At 40.1% G+C, this 26360-nt stretch overlaps 10 non-coding genes across 10 annotated transcripts; all 10 read left to right on the forward strand.

Annotated features, from left to right (window-relative positions):
• Positions 1-3204: 3204 nt before the first annotated feature.
• On the forward strand, positions 3205-3286 carry TRNAS-GCU (transfer RNA serine (anticodon GCU)). The gene has a single exon. It is a non-coding gene; the product is annotated as a tRNA-Ser (tRNA).
• A 503-nt stretch (positions 3287-3789) lies between these two features.
• Positions 3790-3871, forward strand: TRNAL-AAG (transfer RNA leucine (anticodon AAG)). Its single transcript has one exon. It is a non-coding gene; the product is annotated as a tRNA-Leu (tRNA).
• A 4654-nt stretch (positions 3872-8525) lies between these two features.
• On the forward strand, positions 8526-8607 carry TRNAS-GCU (transfer RNA serine (anticodon GCU)). Its single transcript has one exon. It is a non-coding gene; the product is annotated as a tRNA-Ser (tRNA).
• Positions 8608-9112: 505 nt separating this feature from the next.
• On the forward strand, positions 9113-9194 carry TRNAL-AAG (transfer RNA leucine (anticodon AAG)). Its single transcript has one exon. It is a non-coding gene; the product is annotated as a tRNA-Leu (tRNA).
• Positions 9195-13848: 4654 nt separating this feature from the next.
• TRNAS-GCU (transfer RNA serine (anticodon GCU)) lies at positions 13849-13930 on the forward strand. Its single transcript has one exon. It is a non-coding gene; the product is annotated as a tRNA-Ser (tRNA).
• A 505-nt stretch (positions 13931-14435) lies between these two features.
• Positions 14436-14517, forward strand: TRNAL-AAG (transfer RNA leucine (anticodon AAG)). Its single transcript has one exon. It is a non-coding gene; the product is annotated as a tRNA-Leu (tRNA).
• A 4654-nt stretch (positions 14518-19171) lies between these two features.
• Positions 19172-19253, forward strand: TRNAS-GCU (transfer RNA serine (anticodon GCU)). Its single transcript has one exon. It is a non-coding gene; the product is annotated as a tRNA-Ser (tRNA).
• A 503-nt stretch (positions 19254-19756) lies between these two features.
• Positions 19757-19838, forward strand: TRNAL-AAG (transfer RNA leucine (anticodon AAG)). Its single transcript has one exon. It is a non-coding gene; the product is annotated as a tRNA-Leu (tRNA).
• A 4654-nt stretch (positions 19839-24492) lies between these two features.
• Positions 24493-24574, forward strand: TRNAS-GCU (transfer RNA serine (anticodon GCU)). Its single transcript has one exon. It is a non-coding gene; the product is annotated as a tRNA-Ser (tRNA).
• A 505-nt stretch (positions 24575-25079) lies between these two features.
• On the forward strand, positions 25080-25161 carry TRNAL-AAG (transfer RNA leucine (anticodon AAG)). The gene has a single exon. It is a non-coding gene; the product is annotated as a tRNA-Leu (tRNA).
• Positions 25162-26360: the final 1199 nt, after the last annotated feature.

Here is a 26360-nt window from a genome sequence, read left to right on the forward strand (position 1 = left end):
AATAATGCACACGTTTGAAATGTGCCCATGGGGAGTGGCTACCAATGTATACGAAGACTAATGAAAGTTATTAATGCTGAATTAATTATGTACTAATGTTTTTAATTTGTATTAACATATCAAAATTGGAGTTATGTATTAGGAGTTTGTTCATTAAGCAGTAGGACTTAGTTTAGCGAAGGTCTGTGCCTAGCTGCCTGGTCTCATATTAAACTGTCTTTTTCTAACGTGCAATGTGCTATTTTCCTGAAGGACATGAAACTGTACTTTCCCAGAAGCTAGAGATGTGTGTAGCTGTAGTAAATTCTTTCTCATGGGACCCTACTTGCTCAAGGAGACATTCTTGCTGAATGCAACAGTGTAATTTGTAACAGGTGCAAGGCTGCCTGGAGTAGTAGAAAACAATGGAACTACTGACTGTAGCGTAAAATGTAACTTTTCTTACCTGACATTCCAACCGATGAAAACGTCAATAACATGGGCCAATCAACGACATGAGAACTGTGGTTTGTGTAAAACTCTGGTGAAGATTATTGGACACAGATGGCGATGCACCAATGATTATCCATTGAGGAATTAGGAGTAAATTAGACAGTTTTGATTTAACCACATGACCCGAGGAGAAATCAGGCCTTTATTGGACATTCCACTCCAAGCCATTCTTTGCCATTCTACTGAGCCATTTAGGCCATTTCGTTTGAGACTTTGCCGTTTGTTCGCCCTGTTACTCTAAACCACCCTTTACTTATTCCTTACCTGATACTTACTTCTCCTCTATATGAGGGAAGTTCTTGTTCCTTAGCTGTGCCATACTGATACTTTGCCCTGTCCTTTCTTTGCTGATGATGCAAACGACTGATGTCCCGAGGACGAAGACTGACGCTGTTTGCTGATCCGTTGGATGGGTAACTATCTGATGAAAATTGTAATTGTCTGTTTGCCTTTTCTTTCTAGGTACCAACTGCTCTTTGATAGAGGCCATAGTTAGATGTTTTCCAAATTTGTGTTTGCTAAATTGTTTTGCATGAAGCCCAACATGCTGATGCTAATACGAGGTTATTTAAGGTGTTCACTAAAATCTGACGCAAATAGACAAATGACTGAGTTCTTGCTTTGTTGAACCATGCACTACTGAGACTTTGCTAAGTTGCTTCTTAATAATTATGTGTTAATACTGAGTGAATATTCTCTATGCATTGATTGATTGCGTTTCTAATTGCAAATCTGAAGAGTTACTAATGAGATGAATTGCTGATGAGATTAACAGAAATGACTTTAGATTGTAACCAGTAGGGAAATAAATATCCTAACACTTAACTAAATTGGTGTGGTTATTCATGACTGAAAGATCATGGTGTGTTCACTTTATTGACTCTCATTAAAGGTTATTGATTAGCATGCTGATTAGTTATTGCGATTGTTGTTGAGATATTGATCTATTGATTTGTGATGCCAAAAGACATCTCGTACTGGGAAGTCCCCGAACCTGGTCTAAAAGGTTCATCGACCTAGGCGTGTCTCCTTGTAAGTTTACTTATCAAGGCTCTGACGCGCCTTCACTAATAAAAAGTAATCTGATCGCTTGCTGCGGAGTCATCGTCAACAAAAACTACCAAAATATTACTTCAATGTATTGTAATTACGACTGCCTCAGTTTTATGCATTACGTGAGTAGTCGGACAGCAATTTATTTAGCGCAAAAATATTTCTTGTTGATGCACGTACGTTTTTAAACTGAAGTGTCATAGCTGTAGCGGCAATACTCCCAGTTTAGGTGGTTTTATAAACTAAGTTTTACTTTCTCCTTCTTAAAAGTTTTTGCAGAACAATGCACATTAAATGGGAAGGCAGTTTTCCTTAATTGTGTACTATTTGCTGACTAATGTTGACATGTAAGCACACCACCAATAACTGACACCTAGAGACTCGAAAGCGCCATACCAGTACAATATTTGTATGATATTGCACTTTAAATCCACGTACAACTGAATTAAAGCAATCTTAGCTCATTTGAGGGTAGTGTGATAGTACATCACATATGGATAGAACACGTTTGGAAAGTGTAATTTTCATGATTACATTACATTTAACATATAAATTCAAGCTGAAGTAGGGATGGACAACAAGGTCGTATAGAGCAAAGCTGAAGACAACAAGTTACCATAACAATCTGTAAATATATGCTCTTTATTATGTTTAGACAACTATCACCTAATAGAACACATTTTGGCTACCATATTTTGGGCCGTATTTATACTCCGTTTGCGCCGAATTTGCGTCGTTTTTTTCGACGCAAATTCGACGCTAAACTAACGCCAACTAACGCCATATTTATACTATGGCGTTAGAGGCGTATAGCGCCAAAGTTCCCGGAATGTGCGTCATTTTTTAGCGTGAACCCCTTCCTTGCGTTAATGATATGCAAGTGAGGCGTTCCCGTCTAAAAAATGACTCCCAGGCCTTTACGTGGTATTTATACTCCCCGGCAAAAGAGACGCCCGGGAGTGGGCGTGGCTAAAAACGGCGCATTTTCGCCGCTTTTTAACGCCTGGGTCAGGCATGGCGTTAAGGGACAAGTGGGCTCAAAATGAGCCCAGAGTGCCCTCTCCTGCCCCCAGGGACCCCCCCTGCCACCCTTGCCCACCCCAGGAGGACACCCAAGGCTGGAGGGACCCACCCCAGGGACATTCAGGTAAGTTCAGGTAAGTATTTTTTTTTTTTTTTTAATAATTTTTTTTGGCATAGGGGGGCCTGATTTGTGCCCCCCTACATGCCACTATGCCCAATGACCATGCCCAGGGGACAGAAGTCCCCTGGGCATGGCCATTGGGCAATGGGGCATGACTCCTATCTTTACAATGATAGGAGTCATGTTGATGGGGGATGGGCGTCGTTAAAAAATGGCGCAAGTCGGGTTAAGACGATTTTTTTGCCTCAACCTGACTTGCCCCATTTTAAGACGCCCTAACGTCATTTTTGCCCAACGCCGGCGCTGCCTGGTCTACGTGGTTTTTTTCCACGCACACCAGGCAGCGCCGGTCTGCTTGCGCCGGCTAACGCCATTCCATAAATACGGCGCCCGCATGGCGCTTCAGAATGGCGTTAGACGGCGCAAAATTATTTGACGCTAAACTGCGTTAGCGCAGTTTAGCGTCAAAAAGTATAAATATGGGCCTTTGTACTCCTGAAACATGGTATTTTCAAGACGAGGTGGCCGAGTGGTTAAGGCGATGGACTGCTAATCCATTGTGCTCTGCACGCGTGGGTTCGAATCCCATCCTCGTCGGTTTATTGTTCCGTTTTTAGTATGTGGGAGGGCTGGGTTAACCCTATTTTATGTGAAAGTTAAATGACATATCCCATGGTATTTCCGGCACTACAACAGCTCAGTTTGGAAACACCGCTCAGTTGAGTACTATGCTTAGGCCTTACTGTAAACAGCGCCAGCCGGGTTCTGCTCATGAATCACAAAATCTTTCCTGAGGCGGAGGGTTGGTAAGTTGAGGGACGTAGATACAGTAGTTTTATTCCTTATCCTTAAAGAAAGAGAAGCAGCGCGTGCGGAACGCCAATGTAAGGGTTGTCTTCCTACGGACTCTCAGGACTGGCGCTCCCTGACACCTCCCATGGCCCGGGGCCAATCCTGACCTACTGAATGTATCACGTGCCTGCTGCTGTTGGTGTTGACTTTCCTAGGATCACTTCACAGGCTATACACCCTTATTCTCCAACTCCCCTATAGAACAGAACATCTCACTTCAGAAAGCTTACAGAAACAGGTTTGCACCGGGTATTGTGGCCGAGCGGTCTAAGGCGCTGGATTAAGGCTCCAGTCTCTTTGGAGGTGTGGGTTCGAATCCCACCGCTGCCAGTATTTTTCAACTCACAAACGTATTTTGTCTGCATCAGTGTCTCACTCTCTGCCTTCTGCACCTACGATCCACATAGCGAGAGGTGAGACTATGTAAAGTGGTGACGTATATATATAAGGGTAGCCAGACAGTGGGACCGAGCCTTCTTATTTTAAAAAACCACAACCTAAGGTGACAAGAATTGTATCGGTAAACAAACCAGCTGTCTTGAAGTCTAACTATAGAGGCGACGGGAGGGGTCACTGTGAGGCTGAAAGTTCAGTGAGTGTAAACAGTAGAACGCTGTGTGATACGTTTCCTTGCAGTGATGACAGCTCGCGTTTCTAAAGCAGAGAGCAAACATACAAATGGGAAGAAGAATAAATAAGGAAAGATATATATTATATGCAGACAGTTATTATACTTTGCTTTTCACCTGTAACTCGCTCAACTGTCGGTGAATGCTGCGTTACCCTGCATAGCCAGGTCACCACAGCGGGTGTCCACAGTGTTTGGCCAAGTTACTATAGTTGTGATCTTGTAGATGTGAGGTAGCGTGGCTGAGCAGGCTAAACTGGCTAGATTTAGGCTCCAGTCTCTCTGGAGCCGTGGGCTTGAATCCCAACACTTTAAGTTTACTTGAACCAAATACTTTTGCAAAAACGGTTCATTTAATAAATATTCATTAGGGTCGTGGTTGTGAGTATGACACTAATGGATAAAAGTGAGACTAACAATGCTACAATTCCTGAGACTACCACTGCACTAACAGCCTGGGAGAGGTTTGAGCTGGATACAAGATACTTGCATGAGGGAACTAACTCGAAAGGGGAACTATCCACTGATGTTTTCTATCGCTTGCTGAGTGAGTATGTTGACACAATGGATGCAAAAGATTGTTTTGTGTGTACACAGATTCCTGTTTCGGTACAAGAGGGGGTTACCTATCATAGACTGTCATTAACATATGGGATACGTTGTAGTCTGTTACTAACAAGATTCTATAACCAGGAAGAGATTCAATATTTTTACTCAAATCATGATCTTGTGTTTTCTAATGTGCCTATCATAGAGGATGTGAGTGGGGTAGCTAAGTACTATAGCATAAAGTTAGTTAAAGGATTCTTTCAGGCGACAATAACAATTAGTACATCTTATGAACACCACAATAATTTGACATGTTTGCTTACACCTGTAGAGAAAAGCTTTTTAGATCACACGGAAGAGAGAAGAAGGGCATTGAAGGGAAAACTAGAGAAAGGATTAGAGCAACGGGCCTTTGCTAGTAGTGACGGTTATAGTGCAATTAGAGAACAAGGGAAGTTAGCTTTAGACGCACTACATGTAGGAAAGCTTTGCATATCCAAGACCAAATCATACTATGACAATGTGTTTGTGGGAATGAGTGAATGTAAGCGTGTGTTTTTGTTTCAGAGTAAATGGACGTTCATGTTAAATGGACAGGATCCAGCAATCCCCGGGATTTATTATATATGTGGACTTAATGCTTATTACCGTCTTCCAAAGGGATAGTATAGGACATGTTATTTGGGGATAGTTTTCCCAAAGATATATCAACTTGACGATTTGAAAAGGTTACCAAAATTGTCTGAATTACATCGTACTAGACATAAGAAAGAGACTGCTGCTGGTGTAGTAGGAGACATATTTGGGACGATAATTTCTTCAGTGGGAGTTATTATGAACTCCATAAAGATTCAAAAGTTGTCTACTATTGAGGATAACATGCTGACAAACTTTTCAGGGGCTATACTCCTGATGGATACTGAACTTGCTGCGGATGGGGCTATGACTCTTCAAAACAGGCTTGCTTTAGACATTCTTTTAGTGAAAAATGGCAGAGTTTGTAGATTGCTCAATGGGTGTAATTGTTGCGCTTACACACCAGATAATAGTAATGAGATCAGAAGTATGCTTACTAACTTGACTAGGGATAGTACGGACTTGAAGGATTTGAAAGAACCAGGTGTTTGGAAAAAGGTTGGGAAAGGATTTGCTTCAGTGGGAAATTGGATTAGTAACATTTGGCATGGGATATTGTCTAAAATAATACAGGGGATATTGATTGTTATAGATTGCTTATTTGGATCATGGGTGGCATGTAAAATTAGTAAAAGAATAAAATTGAAGATGGCAAAAAATAATAGGAGGAGGGAAGAAAAACAAAGGGAAAAATTATTCAGGGCAAGATCAAAGGGGAAACCAAGAAGGGAAGAGATTGATATGAGGGAATTTTAGTATGAAAAATTAGTAGGGAAGATTTGTGTGATGACAAGAGTCATCAGAGGAGGGATTGCTGGAGTGTGTCTTTTAAAATTAATATTAACATGAAAAGCTTACCATATATTGTGTAATGAAGCTGCATAAAAAATGTGTTAACGTAGAAAAAATGCACAAGTTTGAAATGTGCCCACGGGGAGTGGCTACCAATGTATACGAAGACTAATGAAAGTTATTAATGCTGAATTAATTATGTACTAATGTTTTTAATTTGTATTAACATATCAAAATTGGAGTTATGTATTAGGAGTTTGTTCATTAAGCAGTAGGCCTTAGTTTAGCGAAGGTCTGTGCCTAGCTGCCTGGTCTCATATTAAACTGTCTTTTTCTAACGTGCAATGTGCTATTTTCCAGAAGGACATGAAACTGTACTTTCCCAGAAGCTAGAGATGTGTGTAGCTGTAGTAAATTCTTTCTCATGGGACCCTACTTGCTCAAGGAGACATTCTTGCTGAATGCAAGAGTGTAATTTGTAACAGGTGCAAGGCTGCCTGGAGTAGGAGAAAACAATGGAACTACTGACTGTAGCGTAAAATGTAACTTTTCTTACCTGACATTCCAACCGATGAAAACGTCAATAACATGGGCCAATCAACGACATGAGAACTGTGGTTTGTGTAAAACTCTGGTGAAGATTATTGGACAGAGATGGCGATGCACCAATGATTATCCATTGAGGAATTAGGAGTAAATTAGACAGTTTTGATTTAACCACATGACCCGAGGAGAATTCAGGCATTTATTGGACATTCCACTCCAAGCCATTCTTTGCCATTCTACTGAGCCATTTAGGCCATTTCGTTTGAGACTTTGCCGTTTGTTCGCCCTGTTTCTCTAAACCACCCTTTACTTATTCCTTACCTGATACTTACTTCTCCTCTATATGAGGGAAGTTCTTGTTCCTTAGCTATGACATACTGATACTTTGCCCTGTCCTTTCTTTGCTGATGATGCAAACGACTGATGTCCCGAGGACGAAGACTGACGCTGTTTGCTGATCCGTTGGATGGGTAACTATCTGATGAAAATTGTAATAGTCTCTTTGCCTTTTCTTTCTAGGTACCAACTGCTCTTTGATAGAGGCCATAGTTAGATGTTTTCCAAATTTGTGTTTGCTAAATTGTTTTGCATGAAGCCCAACATGCTGATGCTAATACGAGGTTATTTAAGGTGTTCACTAAAATCTGACGCAAATAGACAAATGACTGAGTTCTTGCTTTGTTGAACCATGCACTACTCAGACTTTGCTAAGTTGCTTCTTAATAATTATGTGTTAATACTGAGTGAATATTCTCTATGCATTGATTAATTGCGTTTCTAATTGCAAATCTGAAGAGTTACTAATGAGATGAATTGCTGATGAGATTAACAGAAATGACTTTAGATTGTAACCAGTAGGGAAATAAATATCCTAACACTTAACTAAATTGGTGTGGTTATTCATGACTGAAAGATCATGGTATGTTCACTTTATTGACTCTCATTAAAGGTTATTGATTAGCATGCTGATTAGTTATTGCGATTGTTGTTGAGATATTGATCTGTTGATTTGTGATGCCAAAAGACATCTCGTACTGGGAAGTCCCCGAACCTGGTCTAAAAGGTTCATCGACCTAGGCGTGTCTCCTTGTAAGTTTACTTATCAAGGCTCTGACGCGCCTTCACTAATAAAAAGTAATCTGATCGCTTGCTGCGGAGACATCGTCAACAAAAACTACCAAAATATTACTTCAATGTATTGTAATTACGACTGCCTCAGTTTTATGCATTACGTGAGTAGTCGGACAGCAATTTATTTAGCGCAAAAATATTTCTTGTTGATTCACGTACGTTTTTAAACTGAAGTGTCATAGCTGTAGCGGCAATACTCCCAGTTTAGGTTGTTTTATAAACTAAGTTTTACTTTCTCCTACTTAAAACTTTTTGCAGAACAATGCACATTAAATGGGAAGGCAGTTTTCCTTAATTGTGTACTATTTGCTGCCTAATGTTGACATGTAAGCACACCACCAATAACTGACACCTAGAGACTCGAAAGCGCCATACCAGTACAATATTTGTATGATATTGCACTTTAAATCCACGTACAACTGAATTAAAGCAATCTTAGCTCATTTGAGGGTAGTGTGATAGTACATCACATATGGATAGAACACGTTTGGAAAGTGTAATTTTCATGATTACATTACATTTAACATATAAATTCAAGCTGAAGTAGGGATGGACAACAAGGTCGTATAGAGCAAAGCTGAAGACAACAAGCTACCATAACAATCTGTAAATATATGCTCTTTATTATGTTTAGACAACTATCACCTAATAGAACACATTTTGGCTACCATATTTTGTACTCCTGAAACATGGTGTTTTGAAGGCGAGGTGGCCGAGTGGTTAAGGCGATGGACTGCTAATCCATTGTGCTCTGCACGCGTGGGTTCGAATCCCATCCTCCTCGGTTTATTGTTCCATCTTTAGTTTTTAGTATGTGGTAGGGCTGGGTTAACCCTATTTTATGTGAAAGTTAAATTACATATCCCATGGTATTTCCGGCAGTACAACGGCTCAGTTTGGAAACACCGCTCAGTTGAGTACTGTGCTTAGGCATTACTGTAAACAGCGCCAGCCGGGTTCTGCTCATGAATCACAAAATCTTTCCTGAGGCGGAGGGTTGGTAAGTTGAGGGACGTAGATAGTTTGATTCCTTATCCTTAAAGAAAGAGAAGCAGCGTGTGCGGGACCCCAATGTAAGGGTTGTCTTCCTACGGACTCTCAGGACTGGCGCTCCCTGACACCTCCCATGGCCCGGGGCCAATCCTGACCTACTGAATGTATCACGTACCTGCTGCTGTTGGCGTTGACTTTCCTAGGATCACTTCACAGGCTATACACCCTTATTCTCCAACTCCCCTATACAACAGAACATCTCACTTCAGAAAGCTTACAGAAACAGGTTTGCACAGTGTAGTGTGGCCGAGCGGTCTAAGGCGCTGGATTAAGGCTCCAGTCTCTTTGGAGGCGTGGGTTCGAATCCCACCGCTGCCAGTATTTTTCAACTCACAAACGTATTTTGTCTGCATCAGTGTCTCACTCTCTGCCTTCTGCACCTACGATCCACATAGCGAGAGGTGAGACTATGTAAAGTGGTGACGTATATATATAAGGGTAGCCAGACAGTGGGACCGAGCCTTCTTATTTTAAAAAACCACAACCTAAGGTGACAAGAATTGTATCGGTAAACAAACCAGCTGTCTTGAAGTCTAACTATAGAGGCGACAAGAGGGGTCACTGTGATGCTGAAAGTTCAGTGAGTGTAAACAGTAGAACGCTGTGTGATACGTTTCCTTGCAGTGATGACAGCTCGCGTTTCTAAAGCAGAGAGCAAACCTACAATGGGGAAGAAGAATAAATAAGGAAAGACATATATTATATGCAGACAGTTATTATACTTTGCTTTTCACCTGTAACTCGCTCAACTGTCGGTGAATGCTGCGTTACCCTGCATAGCCAGGTCACCACAGCGGGTGTCCACAGTGTTTGGCCAAGTTACTATAGTTGTGAGCTTGTAGATGTGAGGTAGCGTGACTGAGCAGGCTAAACTGGCTAGATTTAGGCTCCAGGCTCTCTGGAGCTGTGGGCTTGAATCCCAACGCTATAAGTTTACTTGAACCAAATACTTTTGCAAAAAAGGTTCATGTAATAAATATTCATTAGGGTCGTGGTTGTGAGTATGACACTAATGGATAAAAGTGGGACTAACAATGCTACAATTCCTGAGACTACCACTGCACTAACAGCCTGGGAGAGGTTTGAGCTGGATACAAGATACTTGCATGAGGGAACTAACTCGAAAGGGGAACTATCCACTGATGTTTTCTATCGCTTGCTGAGTGAGTATGTTGACACAATGGATGCAAAAGATTGTTTTGTGTGTACACAGATTCCTGTTTCAGTACAAGAGGGGGTTACCTATCATAGACTGTCATTAACATATGGGATACGTTGTAGTCTGTTACTAACAAGATTGTATAACCAGGAAGAGATTCAATATTTTTACTCAAATCATGATCTTGTGTTTTCTAATGTGCTTATCATAGAGGATGTGAGTGGGGTAGCTAAGTACTATAGCATAAAGTTAGTTAAAGGATTCTTTCAGGCGACATTAACAATTAGTACATCTTATGCACACCACAATAATTTGACATGTTTGCTTACACCTGTAGAGAAAAGCTTTTTAGATCACACGGAAGAGAGAAGAAGGGCATTGAAGGGTAAACTAGAGAAAGGATTACAGCAACGGGCCTTTGCTAGTAGTGACGGTTATAGTGCAATTAGAGAACAAGGGAAGTTAGCTTTAGACGCACTACATGTAGGAAAGCTTTGCATATCCAAGACCAAATCATACTATGACAATGTGTTTGTGGGAATGAGTGAATGTAAGCGTGTGTTTTTGTTTCAGAGTAAATGGACGTTCATGTTAAATGGACAGGATCCAGCAATCCCCGGGATTTATTATATATGTGGACTTAATGCTTATTACCGTCTTCCAAAGGGATAGTATGGGACATGTTATTTGGGGATAGTTTTCCCAAAGATATATCAACTTCACGATTTGAAAAGGTTACCAAAATTGTCTGAATTACATCGTACTAGACATAAGAAAGAGACTGCTGCTGGTGTAGTAGGAGACATATTTGGGACGATAATTTCTTCAGTGGGAGTTATTATGAACTCCATAAAGATTCTAAAGTTGTCTACTATTGAGGATAACATGCTGACAAACTTTTCAGGGGCTATACTCCTGATGGATACTGAACTTGCTGCGGAGGGGGCTAATACTCTTCAAAACAGGCTTGCTTTAGACATTCTTTTAGTGAAAAATGGCAGAGTTTGTAGATTGCTCAATGGGTGTAATTGTTGCGCTTACATACCAGATAATAGTAATGAGATTAGAAGTATGCTTACTAACTTGACTAGGGATAGTACGGACTTGAAGGATTTGAAAGAACCAGGTGTTTGGAAAAAGGTTGGGAAAGGATTTGCTTAAGTGGGAAATTGGATTAGTAACATTTGGCATGGGATATTGTCTAAAATAATACAGGGGATATTGATTGTTATAGATTGCTTATTTGGATCATGGGTGGCATGTAAAATTAGTAAAAGAATAAAATTGAAGATGGCGAAAAATAATAGGAGGAGGGAAGAAAAACAAAGGGAAAAATTATTCAGGGCAAGATCAAAGGGGAAACCAAGAAGGGAAGAGATTGATATGAGGGAATTTTAGTATGTAAAATTAGTAGGGAAGATTTGTGTGATGACAAGAGTCATCAGTGGAGGGATTGCTGGAGTGTGTCTTTTAAAATTAATATTAACATAAACAGCTTACAATATATTGTGTAATGAAGCTGCATAAAAAATGTGTTAACGTAGAAATAATGCACACGTTTGAAATGTGCCCACGGGGAGTGGCTACCAATGTATACGAAGACTAATGAAAGTTATTAATGCTGAATTAATTATGTACTAATGTTTTTAATTTGTATTAACATATCAAAATTGGAGTTATGTATTAGGAGTTTGTTCATTAAGCAGTAGGCCTTAGTTTAGCGAAGGTCTGTGCCTAGCTGCCTGGTCTCATATTAAACTGTCTTTTTCTAACGTGCAATGTGCTATTTTCCTGAAGGACATGAAACTGTACTTTCCCAGAAGCTAGAGATGTGTGTAGCTGTAGTAAATTCTTTCTCATGGGACCCTACTTGCTCAAGGAGACATTCTTGCTGAATGCAACAGTGTAATTTGTAACAGGTGCAAGGCTGCCTGGAGTAGGAGAAAACAATTGAAATACTGACTGTTGCGTAAAATTTAACTTTTCTTACCTGACATTCCAACCGATGAAAACGTCAATAACATGGGCCAATCAACGACATGAGAACTGTGGTTTGTGTAAAACTCTGGTGAAGATTATTGGACAGAGATGGCGATGCACCAATGATTATCCATTGAGGAATTAGGAGTAAATTAGACAGTTTTGATTTAACCACATGACCCGAGGAGAAATCAGGCATTTTTTGGACATTCCACTCCAAGCCATTCTTTGCCATTCTACTGAGCCATTTAGGCCATTTCGTTTGAGACTTTGCCGTTTGTTCGCCCTGTTACTCTAAACCACCCTTTACTTATTCCTTACCTGATACTTACTTCTCCTCTATATGAGGGAAGTTCTTGTTCCTTAGCTATGCCATACTGATACTTTGCCCTGTCCTTTCTTTGCTGATGATGCAAACGACTGATGTCCCGAGAACGAAGACTGACGCTGTTTGCTGATCCGTTGGATGGGTAACTATCTGATGAAAATTGTAATTGTCTGTTTGCCTTTTCTTTCTAGGTACCAACTGCTCTTTGATAGAGGCCATAGTTAGATGTTTTCCAAATTTGTGTTTGCTAAATAGTTTTGCATGAAGCCCAACATGCTGATGCTAATACGAGGTTATTTAAGGTGTTCACTAAAATCTGACGTAAATACACAAATGACTGAGTTCTTGCTTTGTTGAACCATGCACTACTCAGACTTTGCTAAGTTGCTTCTTAATAATTATATGTTAATACTGAGTGAATATTCTCTATGCATTGATTAATTGCGTTTCTAATTGCAAATCTGAAGAGTTACTAATGAGATGAATTGCTGATGAGATTAACAGAAATGACTTTAGATTGTAACCAGTAGGGAAATAAATATCCTAACACTTAACTAAATTGGTGTGGTTATTCATGACTGAAAGATCATGGTGTGTTCACTTTATTGACTCTCATTAAAGGTTATTGATTAGCATGCTGATTAGTTATTGCAATTGTTGTTGAGATATTGATCTATTGATTTGTGATGCCAAAAGACATCTCGTACTGGGAAGTCCCCGAACCTGGTCTAAAAGGTTCATCGACCTAGGCGTGTCTCCTTGTAAGTTTACTTATCAAGGCTCTGACGCGCCTTCACTAATAAAAAGTAATCTGATCGCTTGCTGCGGAGTCATCGTCAACAAAAACTACCAAAATATTACTTCAATGTATTGTAATTACGACTGCCTCAGTTTTATGCATTACGTGAGTAGTCGGAAAGCAATTTATTTAGCGCAAAAATATTTCTTGTTGATGCACGTTCGTTTTTAAACTGAAGTGTCATAGCTGTAGCGGCAATACTCCCAGTTTAGGTGGTTTTATAAACTAAGTTTTACTTTCTCCTACTTAAAACTTTTTGCAGAACAATGCACATTAAATGGGAAGGCAGTTTTCCTTAATTGTGTACTATTTGCTGCCTAATGTTGACATGTAAGCACACCACCAATAACTGACACCTAGAGACTCGAAAGCGCCATACCAGTACAATATTTGTATGATATTGCACTTTAAATCCACGTACAACTGAATTAAAGAAATCTTAGCTCATTTGAGGGTAGTGTGATAGTACATCACATATGGATAGAACACGTTTGGAAAGTGTAATTTTCACGATTACATTACATTTAACATATAAATTCAAGCTGAAGTAGGGATGGACAACAAGGTCGTATAGAGCAAAGCTGAAGACAACAAGTTACCATAACAATCTGTAAATATGTGCTCTTTATTATGTTTAGACAACTATCACCTAATAGAACACATTTTGGCTACCATATTTTGTACTCCTGAAACATGGCGTTTTGAAGACGAGGTGGCCGAGTGGTTAAGGCGATGGACTGCTAATCCATTGTGCTCTGCACGCGTGGGTTCGAATCCCATCCTCGTTGGTTTATTGTTCCTTCTTTAGTTTTTAGTATGTGGTAGGGCTGGGTTAACCCTATTTTATGTGAAAGTTAAATGACATATCCCATGGTATTTCCAGCAGTACAACGGCTCAGTTTGGAAACACCGCTCAGTTGAGTACTGTGCTTAGGCATTACTGTAAACAGCGCCAGCCGGGTTCTGCTCATGAATCACAAAATCTTTCCTGAGGCGGAGGGTTGGTAAGTTGAGGAACGTAGATAGTTTGATTCCTTATCCTTAAAGAAAGAGAAGCAGCGCGTGCGGGACCCCAATGTAAGGGTTGTCTTCCTACGGACTCTCAGGACTGGCGCTCCCTGACACCTCCCATGGCCCGTGGCCAATCCTGACCAACTGAATGTATCACATGCCTGCTGCTGTTGGCGTTGACTTTCCTAGGATCACTTCACAGGCTATACACCCTTATACTCCAACTCCCCAATACAACAGAACATCTCACTTCAGAAAGCTTACAGAAACAGGTTTGCACAGGGTAGTGTGGCTGAGCGGTCTAAGGCGCTGGATTAAGGCTCCAGTCTCTTTGGAGGCGTGGGTTCGAACCCCACCGCTGCCAGTATTTTTCAACTCACAAACGTATTTTGTCTGCATCAGTGTCTCACTCTCTGCCTTCTGCACTTACGATCCACATAGCGAGAGGTGAGACTATGTAAAGTTGTGACGTATATATATAAGGGTAGCCAGACAGTGGGACCGAGCCTTCTTATTTTAAAAAACCACAACCTAAGGTGACAAGAATTGTATCGGTAAACAAACCAGCTGTCTTGAAGTCTAACTATAGAGGCGACGAGAGGGGTCACTGTGATGCTGAAAGTTCAGTGAGTGTAAACAGTACAACGCTGTGTGATATGTTTCCTTGCAGTGATGACAGCTCGTGTTTCTAAAGCAGAGAGCAAACATACAATGGGGAAGAAGAATAAATAAGGAAAGACATATATTATATGCAGACAGTTATTATACTTTGCTTTTCACCTGTAACTCGCTCAACTGTCGGTGAATGCTGCGTTACCCTGCATAGCCAGGTCACCACAGCGGGTGTCCACAGTGTTTGGCCAAGTTACTATAGTTGTGAGCTTGTAGATGTGAGGTAGCGTGGCTGAGCAGGCTAAACTGGCTAGATTTAGGCTCCAGTCTCTCTGGAGCCGTGGGCTTGAATCCCAACACTTTAAGTTTACTTGAACCAAATACTTTTGCAAAAAAGGTTCATGTAATAAATATTCATTAGGGTCGTGGTTGTGAGTATGACACTAATGGATAAAAGTGGGACTAACAATGCTACAATTCCTGAGACTACCACTGCACGAACAGCCTGGGAGAGGTTTGAGATGGATACAAGATACTTGCATGAGGGAACTAACTCGAAAGGGGAACTATCCACTGATGTTTTCTATCGCTTGCTGAGTGAGTATGTTGACACAATGGATGCAAAAGATTGTTTTGTGTGTACACAGATTCCTGTTTCGGTACAAGAGGGGGTTACCTATCATAGACTGTCATTAACATATGGGATACGTTGTAGTCTGTTACTAACAAGATTCTATAACCATGAAGAGATTCAATATTTTTACTCAAATCATGATCTTGTGTTTTCTAATGTGCCTATCATAGAGGATGTGAGTGGGGTAGCTAAGTACTATAGCATAAAGTTAGTTAAAGGATTCTTTCAGGCAACATTAACAATTAGTACATCTTATGAACACCACAATAATTTGACATGTTTGCTTACACCTGTAGAGAAAAGCTTTTTAGATCACACGGAAGAGAGAAGAAGGGCATTGAAGGGTAAACTAGAGAAAGGATTACAGCAACGGGCCTTTGCTAGTAGGGACGGTTATAGTGCAATTAGAGAACAAGGGAAGTTAGCTTTAGACGCACTACATGTAGGAAAGCTTTGCATATCCAAGACCAAATCATACTATGACAATGTGTTTGTGGGAATGAGTGAATGTAAGCGTGTGTTTTTGTTTCAGAGTAAATGGACGTTCATGTTAAATGGACAGGATCCAGCAATCCCCGGGATTTATTATATATGTGGACTTAATGCTTATTACCGTCTTCCAAAGGGATAGTATGGGACATGTTATTTGGGGATAGTTTTCCCAAAGATATATCAACTTGACGATTTGAAAAGGTTACCAAAATTGTCTGAATTACATCGTACTAGACATAAGAAAGAGACTGCTGCTGGTGTAGTAGGAGACATATTTGGGACGATAATTTCTTCAGTGGGAGTTATTATGAACTCCATAAAGATTCAAAAGTTGTCTACTATTGAGGATAACATGCTGACAAACTTTTCAGGGGCTATACTCCTGAGGGATACTGAACTTGCTGCGGAGGGGGCTATGACTCTTCAAAACAGGCTTGCTTTAGACATTCTTTTAGTGAAAAATGGCAGAGTTTGTAGATTGCTCAATGGGTGTAATTGTTGCGCTTACATACCAGATAATAGTAATGAGATTAGAAGTATGCTTACTAACTTGACTAGGGATAGTACGGACTTGAAGGATTTGAAAGAACCAGGTGTTTGGAAAAAGGTTGGGAAAGGATTTGCTTCAGTGGGAAACTGGATTAGTAACATTTGGCATGGGATATTGTCTAAAATAATACAGGGGATATTGATTGTTATAGATTGCTTATTTGGATCATGGGTGGCATGTCAAATTAGTAAAATAATAAAATTTAAGATGGCGAAAAATAATAGGAGGAGGGAAGAAAAACAAAGGGAAAAATTATTCAGGGCAAGATCAAAGAGGAAACCAAGAAGGGAAGAGATTGATATGAGGGAATTTTAGTATGTAAAATTAGTAGGGAAGATTTGTGTGATGACAAGAGTCATCAGAGGAGGGATTGCTGGAGTGTGTCTTTTAAAATTAATATTAACATGAAAAGCTTACAATATATTGTGTAATGAAGCTGCATAAAAAATGTGTTAACGTAGAAATAATGCACACGTTTAAAAATGTGCCCACGGGAGTGGCTACCAATGTATACGAAGACTAATGAAAGTTATTAATGCTGAATTAATTATGTACTAATGTTTTTAATTTGTATTAACATATCAAAATTGGAGTTATGTATTAGGAGTTTGTTCATTAAGCAGTAGGCCTTAGTTTAGCGAAGGTCTGTGCCTAGCTGCCTGGTCTCATATTAAACTGCCTTTTTCTAACGTGCAATGTGCTATTTTCCTGAAGGACATGAAACTGTACTTTCCCAGAAGCTAGAGATGTGTGTAGCTGTAGTAAATTCTTTCTCATGGGACCCTACTTGCTCAAGGAGACATTCTTGCTGAATGCAACAGTGTAATTTGTAACAGGTACAAGGCTGCCTGGAGTAGGAGAAAACAATGGAACTACTGACTGTAGCGTAAAATGTAACTTTTCTTACCTGACATTCCAACCGATGAAAACGTCAATAACATAGGCCAATCAACGACATGAGAACTGTGGTTTGTGTAAAACTCTGGTGAAGATTATTGGACAGAGATGGCGATGCACCAATGATTATCCATTGAGGAATTAGGAGTAAATTAGACAGTTTTGATTTAACCACATGACCCGAGGAGAAATCAGGCATTTATTGGACATTCCACTCCAAGCCATTCTTTGCCATTTTACTGAGCCATTTAGGCCATTTCGTTTGAGACTTTGCCGTTTGTTCGCCCTGTTACTCTAAACCACCCTTTACTTATTCCTTACCTGATACTTACTTCTCCTCTATATGAGGGAAGTTCTTGTTCCTTAGCTATGCCATACTGATACTTTGCCCTGTCCTTTCTTTGCTGATGATGCAAACGACTGATGTCCCGAGGACGAAGACTGACGCTGTTTGCTGATCCGTTGGATGGGTAACTATCTTATGAAAATTGTAATTGTCTCTTTGCCTTTTCTTTCTAGGTACCAACTGCTCTTTGATAGAGGCCATAGTTACATGTTTTCCAAATTTGTGTTTGCTAAATTGTTTTGCATGAAGCCCAACATGCTGATGCTAATACGAGGTTATTTAAGGTGTTCACTAAAATCTGACGCAAATAGACAAATGACTGAGTTCTTGCTTTGTTGAACCATGCACTACTGAGACTTTGCTAAGTTGCTTCTTAATAATTATGTGTTAATACTGAGTGAATATTCTCTATGCATTGATTAATTGCATTTCTAATTGCAAATCTGAAGAGTTACTAATGAGATGAATTGCTGATGAGATTAACAGAAATGACTTTAGATTGTAACCAGTAGGGAAATAAATATCCTAACACTTAACTAAATTGGTGTGGTTATTCATGACTGAAAGATCATGGTGTGTTCACTTTATTGACTCTCATTAAAGGTTATTGATTAGCATGCTGATTAGTTATTGCGATTGTTGGAGAGATATTGATCTATTGATTTGTGATGCCAAAAGACATCTCGTACTGGGAAGTCCCCGAACCTGGTCTAAAAGGTTCATCGACCTAGGCGTGTCTCCTTGTAAGTTTACTTATCAAGGCTCTGACACGCCTTCACTAATAAAAAGTAATCTGATCGCTTGCTGCGGAGTCATCGTCAACAAAAACTACCAAAATATTACTTCAATGTATTGTAATTACGACTGCCTCAGTTTTATGCATTACGTGAGTAGTCGGACAGCAATTTATTTAGCGCAAAAATATTTCTTGTTGATGCACGTACGTTTTTAAACTGAAGTGTCATAGCTGTAGCGGCAATACTCCCAGTTTAGGTGGTTTTATAAACTAAGTTTTACTTTCTCCTACTTAAAACTTTTTGCAGAACAATTCACATTAAATGGGAAGGCAGTTTTCCTTAATTGTGTACTATTTGCTGCCTAATGTTGACATGTAAGCACACCACCAATAACTGACACCTAAAGACTCGAAAGCGCCATACCAGTACAATATTTGTATGATATTGCACTTTAAATCCACGTACAACTGAATTAAAGCAATCTTAGCTCATTTGAGGGTAGTGTGATAGTACATCACATATGGATAGAACACGTTTGGAAAGTGTAATTTTCATGATTACATTACATTTAACATATAAATTCAAGCTGAAGTAGGGATGGACAACAAGGTTGTATAGAGCAAAGCTGAAGACAACAAGTTACCATAACAATCTGTAAATATATGCTCTTTATTATGTTTAGACAACTATCACCTAATAGAACACATTTTGGCTACCATATTTTGTACTCCTGAAACATGGTGTTTTGAAGACGAGGTGGCCGAGTGGTTAAGGCGATGGACTGCTAATCCATTGTGCTCTGCACGCGTGGGTTCGAATCCCATCCTCGTCGGTTTATTGTTCCGTTTTTAGTATGTGGGAGGGCTGGGTTAACCCTATTTTATGTGAAAGTTAAATGACATATCCCATGGTATTTCCGGCACTACAACAGCTCAGTTTGGAAACACCGCTCAGTTGAGTACTATGCTTAGGCCTTACTGTAAACAGCGCCAGCCGGGTTCTGCTCATGAATCACAAAATCTTTCCTGAGGCGGAGGGTTGGTAAGTTGAGGGACGTAGATACAGTAGTTTTATTCCTTATCCTTAAAGAAAGAGAAGCAGCGCGTGCGGAACGCCAATGTAAGGGTTGTCTTCCTACGGACTCTCAGGACTGGCGCTCCCTGACACCTCCCATGGCCCGGGGCCAATCCTGACCTACTGAATGTATCACGTGCCTGCTGCTGTTGGTGTTGACTTTCCTAGGATCACTTCACAGGCTATTCACCCTTATTCTCCAACTCCCCTATAGAACAGAACATCTCACTTCAGAAAGCTTACAGAAACAGGTTTGCACCGGGTATTGTGGCCGAGCGGTCTAAGGCGCTGGATTAAGGCTCCAGTCTCTTTGGAGGTGTGGGTTCGAATCCCACCGCTGCCAGTATTTTTCAACTCACAAACGTATTTTGTCTGCATCAGTGTCTCACTCTCTGCCTTCTGCACCTACGATCCACATAGCGAGAGGTGAGACTATGTAAAGTGGTGACGTATATATATAAGGGTAGCCAGACAGTGGGACCGAGCCTTCTTATTTTAAAAAACCACAACCTAAGGTGACAAGAATTGTATCGGTAAACAAACCAGCTGTCTTGAAGTCTAACTATAGAGGCGACGGGAGGGGTCACTGTGAGGCTGAAAGTTCAGTGAGTGTAAACAGTAGAACGCTGTGTGATACGTTTCCTTGCAGTGATGACAGCTCGCGTTTCTAAAGCAGAGAGCAAACATACAAATGGGAAGAAGAATAAATAAGGAAAGATATATATTATATGCAGACAGTTATTATACTTTGCTTTTCACCTGTAACTCGCTCAACTGTCGGTGAATGCTGCGTTACCCTGCATAGCCAGGTCACCACAGCGGGTGTCCACAGTGTTTGGCCAAGTTACTATAGTTGTGATCTTGTAGATGTGAGGTAGCGTGGCTGAGCAGGCTAAACTGGCTAGATTTAGGCTCCAGTCTCTCTGGAGCCGTGGGCTTGAATCCCAACACTTTAAGTTTACTTGAACCAAATACTTTTGCAAAAACGGTTCATTTAATAAATATTCATTAGGGTCGTGGTTGTGAGTATGACACTAATGGATAAAAGTGAGACTAACAATGCTACAATTCCTGAGACTACCACTGCACTAACAGCCTGGGAGAGGTTTGAGCTGGATACAAGATACTTGCATGAGGGAACTAACTCGAAAGGGGAACTATCCACTGATGTTTTCTATCGCTTGCTGAGTGAGTATGTTGACACAATGGATGCAAAAGATTGTTTTGTGTGTACACAGATTCCTGTTTCGGTACAAGAGGGGGTTACCTATCATAGACTGTCATTAACATATGGGATACGTTGTAGTCTGTTACTAACAAGATTCTATAACCAGGAAGAGATTCAATATTTTTACTCAAATCATGATCTTGTGTTTTCTAATGTGCCTATCATAGAGGATGTGAGTGGGGTAGCTAAGTACTATAGCATAAAGTTAGTTAAAGGATTCTTTCAGGCGACAATAACAATTAGTACATCTTATGAACACCACAATAATTTGACATGTTTGCTTACACCTGTAGAGAAAAGCTTTTTAGATCACACGGAAGAGAGAAGAAGGGCATTGAAGGGAAAACTAGAGAAAGGATTAGAGCAACGGGCCTTTGCTAGTAGTGACGGTTATAGTGCAATTAGAGAACAAGGGAAGTTAGCTTTAGACGCACTACATGTAGGAAAGCTTTGCATATCCAAGACCAAATCATACTATGACAATGTGTTTGTGGGAATGAGTGAATGTAAGCGTGTGTTTTTGTTTCAGAGTAAATGGACGTTCATGTTAAATGGACAGGATCCAGCAATCCCCGGGATTTATTATATATGTGGACTTAATGCTTATTACCGTCTTCCAAAGGGATAGTATAGGACATGTTATTTGGGGATAGTTTTCCCAAAGATATATCAACTTGACGATTTGAAAAGGTTACCAAAATTGTCTGAATTACATCGTACTAGACATAAGAAAGAGACTGCTGCTGGTGTAGTAGGAGACATATTTGGGACGATAATTTCTTCAGTGGGAGTTATTATGAACTCCATAAAGATTCAAAAGTTGTCTACTATTGAGGATAACATGCTGACAAACTTTTCAGGGGCTATACTCCTGATGGATACTGAACTTGCTGCGGATGGGGCTATGACTCTTCAAAACAGGCTTGCTTTAGACATTCTTTTAGTGAAAAATGGCAGAGTTTGTAGATTGCTCAATGGGTGTAATTGTTGCGCTTACACACCAGATAATAGTAATGAGATCAGAAGTATGCTTACTAACTTGACTAGGGATAGTACGGACTTGAAGGATTTGAAAGAACCAGGTGTTTGGAAAAAGGTTGGGAAAGGATTTGCTTCAGTGGGAAATTGGATTAGTAACATTTGGCATGGGATATTGTCTAAAATAATACAGGGGATATTGATTGTTATAGATTGCTTATTTGGATCATGGGTGGCATGTAAAATTAGTAAAAGAATAAAATTGAAGATGGCAAAAAATAATAGGAGGAGGGAAGAAAAACAAAGGGAAAAATTATTCAGGGCAAGATCAAAGGGGAAACCAAGAAGGGAAGAGATTGATATGAGGGAATTTTAGTATGAAAAATTAGTAGGGAAGATTTGTGTGATGACAAGAGTCATCAGAGGAGGGATTGCTGGAGTGTGTCTTTTAAAATTAATATTAACATGAAAAGCTTACCATATATTGTGTAATGAAGCTGCATAAAAAATGTGTTAACGTAGAAAAAATGCACAAGTTTGAAATGTGCCCACGGGGAGTGGCTACCAATGTATACGAAGACTAATGAAAGTTATTAATGCTGAATTAATTATGTACTAATGTTTTTAATTTGTATTAACATATCAAAATTGGAGTTATGTATTAGGAGTTTGTTCATTAAGCAGTAGGCCTTAGTTTAGCGAAGGTCTGTGCCTAGCTGCCTGGTCTCATATTAAACTGTCTTTTTCTAACGTGCAATGTGCTATTTTCCAGAAGGACATGAAACTGTACTTTCCCAGAAGCTAGAGATGTGTGTAGCTGTAGTAAATTCTTTCTCATGGGACCCTACTTGCTCAAGGAGACATTCTTGCTGAATGCAAGAGTGTAATTTGTAACAGGTGCAAGGCTGCCTGGAGTAGGAGAAAACAATGGAACTACTGACTGTAGCGTAAAATGTAACTTTTCTTACCTGACATTCCAACCGATGAAAACGTCAATAACATGGGCCAATCAACGACATGAGAACTGTGGTTTGTGTAAAACTCTGGTGAAGATTATTGGACAGAGATGGCGATGCACCAATGATTATCCATTGAGGAATTAGGAGTAAATTAGACAGTTTTGATTTAACCACATGACCCGAGGAGAATTCAGGCATTTATTGGACATTCCACTCCAAGCCATTCTTTGCCATTCTACTGAGCCATTTAGGCCATTTCGTTTGAGACTTTGCCGTTTGTTCGCCCTGTTTCTCTAAACCACCCTTTACTTATTCCTTACCTGATACTTACTTCTCCTCTATATGAGGGAAGTTCTTGTTCCTTAGCTATGACATACTGATACTTTGCCCTGTCCTTTCTTTGCTGATGATGCAAACGACTGATGTCCCGAGGACGAAGACTGACGCTGTTTGCTGATCCGTTGGATGGGTAACTATCTGATGAAAATTGTAATAGTCTCTTTGCCTTTTCTTTCTAGGTACCAACTGCTCTTTGATAGAGGCCATAGTTAGATGTTTTCCAAATTTGTGTTTGCTAAATTGTTTTGCATGAAGCCCAACATGCTGATGCTAATACGAGGTTATTTAAGGTGTTCACTAAAATCTGACGCAAATAGACAAATGACTGAGTTCTTGCTTTGTTGAACCATGCACTACTCAGACTTTGCTAAGTTGCTTCTTAATAATTATGTGTTAATACTGAGTGAATATTCTCTATGCATTGATTAATTGCGTTTCTAATTGCAAATCTGAAGAGTTACTAATGAGATGAATTGCTGATGAGATTAACAGAAATGACTTTAGATTGTAACCAGTAGGGAAATAAATATCCTAACACTTAACTAAATTGGTGTGGTTATTCATGACTGAAAGATCATGGTATGTTCACTTTATTGACTCTCATTAAAGGTTATTGATTAGCATGCTGATTAGTTATTGCGATTGTTGTTGAGATATTGATCTGTTGATTTGTGATGCCAAAAGACATCTCGTACTGGGAAGTCCCCGAACCTGGTCTAAAAGGTTCATCGACCTAGGCGTGTCTCCTTGTAAGTTTACTTATCAAGGCTCTGACGCGCCTTCACTAATAAAAAGTAATCTGATCGCTTGCTGCGGAGTCATCGTCAACAAAAACTACCAAAATATTACTTCAATGTATTGTAATTACGACTGCCTCAGTTTTATGCATTACGTGAGTAGTCGGACAGCAATTTATTTAGCGCAAAAATATTTCTTGTTGATGCACGTACGTTTTTAAACTGAAGTGTCATAGCTGTAGCGGCAATACTCCCAGTTTAGGTTGTTTTATAAACTAAGTTTTACTTTCTCCTACTTAAAACTTTTTGCAGAACAATGCACATTAAATGGGAAGGCAGTTTTCCTTAATTGTGTACTATTTGCTGCCTAATGTTGACATGTAAGCACACCACCAATAACTGACACCTAGAGACTCGAAAGCGCCATACCAGTACAATATTTGTATGATATTGCACTTTAAATCCACGTACAACTGAATTAAAGCAATCTTAGCTCATTTGAGGGTAGTGTGATAGTACATCACATATGGATAGAACACGTTTGGAAAGTGTAATTTTCATGATTACATTACATTTAACATATAAATTCAAGCTGAAGTAGGGATGGACAACAAGGTCGTATAGAGCAAAGCTGAAGACAACAAGTTACCATAACAATCTGTAAATATATGCTCTTTATTATGTTTAGACAACTATCACCTAATAGAACACATTTTGGCTACCATATTTTGTACTCCTGAAACATGGTGTTTTGAAGGCGAGGTGGCCGAGTGGTTAAGGCGATGGACTGCTAATCCTTTGTGCTCTGCACGCGTGGGTTCGAATCCCATCCTCCTCGGTTTATTGTTCCATCTTTAGTTTTTAGTATGTGGTAGGGCTGGGTTAACCCTATTTTATGTGAAAGTTAAATGACATATCCCATGGTATTTCCGGCAGTACAACGGCTCAGTTTGGAAACACCGCTCAGTTGAGTACTGTGCTTAGGCATTACTGTAAACAGCGCCAGCCGGGTTCTGCTCATGAATCACAAAATCTTTCCTGAGGCGGAGGGTTGGTAAGTTGAGGGACGTAGATAGTTTGATTCCTTATCCTTAAAGAAAGAGAAGCAGCGTGTGCGGGACCCCAATGTAAGGGTTGTCTTCCTACGGACTCTCAGGACTGGCGCTCCCTGACACCTCCCATGGCCCGGGGCCAATCCTGACCTACTGAATGTATCACGTACCTGCTGCTGTTGGCGTTGACTTTCCTAGGATCACTTCACAGGCTATACACCCTTATTCTCCAACTCCCCTATACAACAGAACATCTCACTTCAGAAAGCTTACAGAAACAGGTTTGCACAGTGTAGTGTGGCCGAGCGGTCTAAGGCGCTGGATTAAGGCTCCAGTCTCTTTGGAGGCGTGGGTTCGAATCCCACCGCTGCCAGTATTTTTCAACTCACAAACGTATTTTGTCTGCATCAGTGTCTCACTCTCTGCCTTCTGCACCTACGATCCACATAGCGAGAGGTGAGACTATGTAAAGTGGTGACGTATATATATAAGGGTAGCCAGACAGTGGGACCGAGCCTTCTTATTTTAAAAAACCACAACCTAAGGTGACAAGAATTGTATCGGTAAACAAACCAGCTGTCTTGAAGTCTAACTATAGAGGCGACAAGAGGGGTCACTGTGATGCTGAAAGTTCAGTGAGTGTAAACAGTAGAACGCTGTGTGATACGTTTCCTTGCAGTGATGACAGCTCGCGTTTCTAAAGCAGAGAGCAAACATACAATGGGGAAGAAGAATAAATAAGGAAAGACATATATTATATGCAGACAGTTATTATACTTTGCTTTTCACCTGTAACTCGCTCAACTGTCGGTGAATGCTGCGTTACCCTGCATAGCCAGGTCACCACAGCGGGTGTCCACAGTGTTTGGCCAAGTTACTATAGTTGTGAGCTTGTAGATGTGAGGTAGCGTGGCTGAGCAGGCTAAACTGGCTAGATTTAGGCTCCAGGCTCTCTGGAGCTGTGGGCTTGAATCCCAACGCTATAAGTTTACTTGAACCAAATACTTTTGCAAAAAAGGTTCATGTAATAAATATTCATTAGGGTCGTGGTTGTGAGTATGACACTAATGGATAAAAGTGGGACTAACAATGCTACAATTCCTGAGACTACCACTGCACTAACAGCCTGGGAGAGGTTTGAGCTGGATACAAGATACTTGCATGAGGGAACTAACTCGAAAGGGGAACTATCCACTGATGTTTTCTATCGCTTGCTGAGTGAGTATGTTGACACAATGGATGCAAAAGATTGTTTTGTGTGTACACAGATTCCTGTTTCAGTACAAGAGGGGGTTACCTATCATAGACTGTCATTAACATATGGGATACGTTGTAGTCTGTTACTAACAAGATTGTATAACCAGGAAGAGATTCAATATTTTTACTCAAATCATGATCTTGTGTTTTCTAATGTGCTTATCATAGAGGATGTGAGTGGGGTAGCTAAGTACTATAGCATAAAGTTAGTTAAAGGATTCTTTCAGGCGACATTAACAATTAGTACATCTTATGCACACCACAATAATTTGACATGTTTGCTTACACCTGTAGAGAAAAGCTTTTTAGATCACA

The sequence above is a fragment of the Pleurodeles waltl genome, chromosome 12, assembly GCF_031143425.1.
Source record: "Pleurodeles waltl isolate 20211129_DDA chromosome 12, aPleWal1.hap1.20221129, whole genome shotgun sequence".
Classification (NCBI taxonomy): Eukaryota; Metazoa; Chordata; class Amphibia; order Caudata; family Salamandridae; genus Pleurodeles; species Pleurodeles waltl.